Genomic DNA, 4,999 nt, shown 5'->3' with positions numbered 1-4,999 from the left:
ATCATGATCTCAACTTGTACTCCTTCTGTCATCTAAAGGATTTTAAAAGTAGTTATTTTTAATGTGTATAAAACATAAGTTAAAGTAGATGTTAAATAAATCACAAATTAAAATTCTTTTCAGGAACTTCAAAAAGCTATTTTCCTACCAGATATATAATTACTTGTTAAAATTAAAAAACAATAAATATAAGAATTATATTTAATATTAACTCTTAAATTAATCATTTTAAAGTTTCTAAATTTAATTTTTGAAAACTTAATGATATCTTATTAAATATTTTTATGAAAATCAAACTATCTGCAATTCTATTATATCATGTCCATTTTGCTATCGTAGAGTCAGTACCACACTTCATGTATGTTATGTCTATACCTACATAAACACAAATTTAAGGATAATATAAAAGTGTTCAGTATAACTAAATATTCCTCAGCCACTATGTTCAGCTGTTTGAAACTGCACCCTAATTTTGAGTATCTCTGGTGTCCTGAAAGAAGCAAGAAAATGTATACTTGGCACGAGGAAAGATACTTCATTAGGCCAAAAGCTATTAAATTCACAATGAAAGGAAGAATTTGACAAGTTAATTATTTTTGCCTTTTCTCTTATCTGTTTTTGCTATTCAAATCCTCCCACATTCCAAAGCAAGTTCTTTCTCCTATGTCAACAGCATCATGAACCATAAACCTTCATAGTATTTGTATTCAGTTGCCTTTTCTATTGTGGACACAGGGTAAGAGATGTGGAGGAGGATTTCCTTGGAGAATTATTTCCTAGAAATTAGTAACTTTTAATTGGTATTATTTCCAGGAATGGATGTTTCAGTTAATGAGTCACAATTATACCAACAATTTGCACAGCATTCCAAGTATCAGAAGTGCCCATGTGTTATTTAATAAGTTCATTTTTGGCATGTTTGTGACATACTGAGTCCAGGGCAGGGCCCTTCCAGCTGGGTCTAAGCTGCTGGTTCCAGAGTTCACAGAATTGTTATTTCTGGATTAGGCTTCTAATAGTCTTTTACAGCTGTGGCTTAAACCCCTAAACCTGGAATTCTTCCCTTGTCTTCCCATGCTGCTGGTAAACATATTGTTTTCTTAGAGTAGAAGTTTATTTTTGGGGTCCCACAATCCACTCCATCTCAAAAAACCTGTCAGACTGAAATTTAAAATTCTGCATTTTCTGAGGACAAATATTTACAGAAATTCAGTTATTGTGTCTATTGCTTCTGGTAAAATTTTAAGTCAAGTACTATGGGAATTAAGTTCTTTTGAGTATTTAATTTATAAATTCTTATAGAAAATTAGCCCTATTCTCACTCTCCCCCCCATATCTAATGTCTAATTTCAGAAAGCAGAATCCAGTTTAAATCCCAGATTCTGGAGGCTCATACTTTGTAGAAACTGAGTAGCTCTAAGTGAAAGAATTTGATCTATATACTAACATTTGAGGCTCATTTCAATAAAAAATAATTCAACTTGGTAGTATCTATTCTTACCAGTTTAATATCTGATACATCTTCTATCTGAGGACAATATATTAAATGGATTTTTGGAACAGGGGGTTGGAATATGAGCTTGCTCTGTCCACTCCATGCATCAGCCTGGTATTGCAATACCTCCAGGAATGGTGCACTGCCCCTCGCCAAAAAAAAAAAAAGAATCAACTTGGTCTTCCTATGGTGAGGCCCATAAATCTAGAAGCCAACAGCTTACAGTCTGTTTTTGCAGGGTTTCATTCTTAAATACTGTTAGCCAAGTATCATATATCTGAAAAAAGCCTTCAAGGTTTAAAGACAGACCGAAGTAAATAGGAAAGAAAGGAAACCAGAGGAAACAAATAATATAAGAAGTAGAAGAAACTTCTAAGAAAAAAGACCATTATCACACTCCATAGGGATAAGAGAAGATAATTTACCCATAAAAACTAAACTAAACAAACAAAAACAGAATACTGTATAAACAAGAAACATTCAAAGAACAAAAAAGAGTGCTTGGAAATTAAAAACAGGTTATCTGAGATTGAAAAAAAAAGAAAAGGGGTAGAGGATAAATTTAAAGAAATCTCTGAGAAAGTAGGATAAGCCAGAGATGAAATATAGGACAGAAAAGAAAGGAAAATTAGTTGATCAGTCCAAGAGTCCCTGTACCCAAATAATGAGTTCTAGAAAGAAAGAAGAGAGAGGAGGTAATTATCAAAGAAATCATATAATAAAAAATTTCAGAACAGAAGATATTGATTGAAAGGGCTCACTTGGTGCCACAATGAGTGAAAAAAAAGAAAGAAAGAAAGACCCAAACTAAGACACATAATTGTGAAAGTTCAGAACACTCTGGATAAAGATTTTTTTTGAGTGGTTCATTTTAATTTTTATTTTATGAATATTTATATTTATTGGATAAAGATTTTAAAAGCTTCCAAGAGAAAAAAAAAAGGTCACAATCAAAGGATAAAGAATCAGAAAGCACTGGACTTTTCAACAGCAACACTGGAAGCTTAAAGACAAGGGCAATACTTTCAAAATTTTGATGAAGGATTTTTACCTGAGAATTCTATACCTAGTCTCAAGCAGTGCCTAGGCTCCTTTCTCTCTCTCTCTTTCTTTCTTCCTTTCTTTTTTCTTTTTTTCTCTTTCTTTCTTCCTTTCCATTCCTTTCTTTCCTTTCTTCCTTCCTTCCTTTCTTTCTTCCTTCCTTCCCTCCTTCCTTTCCAATTTTTTTTTGTTGAGGTATAACTGACATATAACATTATATTAGTTTCAGGTGTACAACATAATGATTCAATATTCATATACATTGTGAAATGATCACTACAATAAGTCTAGTTACCATCTGTTACCATAAATCATTACATTTTTTTTCTTTTTCTTGTGATAAGGACTTTTAAGATTTACTCTGTTAGGACTCATAGACATAGAATACAAACTTGTGGTTGCCAGGGGGTAGGGGACTGGGAAGCGACAGACTGGGAGTTTGAAATTTATAGATACCGACAGGCATATGTAGAATAGATAAACAAGATTATACTGTATAGCACAGGGAAATATATACAAGATCTTGTGGTAGCTCACAGTGAAAAAGAACACGACAATGAATATAAGTAAGTTCATGTATAACTGAAAAATTGTGCTCTACACTGGAAATTGACACAACATTGTAAATTGACTATAACTCAATAAAAAAAAAGATTTACTCTGTTAGTAACTTTCGAATATGTAATACAGTATTATTAACTATAGTTACCATGCTGTACATTAGTATCTAGGTTTCTTGATAGGCATTGTGCTAGACTGAATGTATCATGTTTTATGTAAGGCATTAGTAAAAGCAAATTGTTACTACAACTTATAATCTATTAACAATTAATTAATAAAAGCAAGTGATCTCTACAAACTATTAAAAATCAGAAGTAAAATGTGATTGTTCTGTTTTTATCACACATAGAATGGTATTACATTAGGGCAATGTAACCAAAATATTAAAGAATTCAGTTCTGTTTGTGGCTTATTCTCTTGAAGTCTTCTTGTTGGAGAAAGATAATAATTAGAATTAGTGGAGCAATAAACTACTAGTATCAATATGTTCTCTCTCTTAGGATGTCTTTATCTGGAGCTGTGGAACAAAAGCTATTCTGGCATCTGGGTACAGGTTTTAGTTGGTTACTCAAAGCTTCCACTCATCCTAGCCCCTAGAGAACTAATTGGGAAACAAGTGGCATTAGCACATCCCCTCTCCCATTTTTAATAGACTAAGATATATCTACCAAATACCAAAATCCTGCCTGGTTTTGGAATAAGGAGAATATGCTGACATGATTAGACTCTTCTGCCTTCTATAGCCTGAACTCCCAACCTGAAAGAGACTTCAAAAAACCAACTGAGAAAGTCCAACTTCAATATACCTGGTAACCGGGAACTTGAGACATTAATTGTTTCATTCCTACCCACATGCCCTTCTCAGAGAATCTGCCCTACCCACAGTCCCTGGAAGGGGCAGCTCTGCTGGCATTAGACCTTATCTCCTGAGCCACAGCGTATTGGACCAGGGAAGAACACCTAACCCAATCAGATTCTTTTGTTTGATTATCTGAACCCAGAGACCTAGACTTTGAGTCAGTATCTTTGTGGAGGCTGTAGAGCTGTAAGGTTGACTCAGGAGAGGCAGCATTTGTTTTTTTTCCCTATGCTTACAAACAAACTGAGGAATCTGGTCTTCAGAAATAAGCTGTAACCCAGATGTGCCAAAGGAAGCAGAAAGCATACAGTCCTAGAGAAAAATCAAGAGCATAGTGGTCTGGTAACTTTGATGATCTCTATACTCCTGCTTGGAATCCACGAGATTTCCCTCTAGACTTCTAACCCTCTGCCTTTTACTTGAGTTAATTTGGATAGCTTTCTTTTGCTTGTAATCAAAGAATCCCTGACTCAACAGTTTTTAAAAGTTCATTTTTGAAACACCACACTTCTACATTTTCATACCTTTCTGTAACCACCCGGGTCCTACAGATTCCTTGCAATCTGCTGTAAGTTTTTTGGGAGCAGGGAAATATCAGAGAGAAGAAGACATTTCGTTTATAATGTCTTACAGAAGAGACAGTTGGATCCTTCTAGTTACAGAGATTCAGAGGTGCTTAAAGGGTCACCTTCTTCAAAGACTCAGCCTGCTCTTCAGCAGTTCTGGTGGATGCTGGAAGAAACCAGACCATCAGCCACCTGATGAATAATCCATATAATTTGGTGCCATTTATTAATTTATAATTATGTCAAATTGTAATTTCTGAGTAACTGTTGTAATAGTTATTAAATTTGTTACAGTTGGTTATTATTTCAGTACTCTTTTGTAAAATAAAGCTATTAAATCGTGGTTGCAGGTTCCTAACCATCAGTTTTTCTGTAGATTTAATGTGTATAGTTACAGTATCTTAAAATACATGGACATTTTCAGAAAATTTTCATTTCTTTCCTTGATCTCAGGATTCTTAAAAGTCTGGGGGAAAA

At 34.0% G+C, this 4,999-nt stretch overlaps 1 non-coding gene across 1 annotated transcript; it reads left to right on the top strand.

The window, feature by feature from the left end:
* The first annotated feature begins 1,458 nt into the window (after positions 1 to 1,458).
* Positions 1,459 to 1,643, top strand: LOC116281658 (U2 spliceosomal RNA). The gene has a single exon (XR_004191127.1). It is a non-coding gene; the product is annotated as a U2 spliceosomal RNA (small nuclear RNA).
* The last annotated feature ends 3,356 nt before the right edge of the window (positions 1,644 to 4,999 follow it).

Source organism: Vicugna pacos, chromosome 8, assembly GCF_048564905.1.
Source record: "Vicugna pacos chromosome 8, VicPac4, whole genome shotgun sequence".
NCBI lineage: Eukaryota > Metazoa > Chordata > Mammalia > Artiodactyla > Camelidae > Vicugna > Vicugna pacos.
Note: the sequence above shows the minus strand (reverse complement) of the source record. Positions and strands in the feature narration are given on the sequence as shown.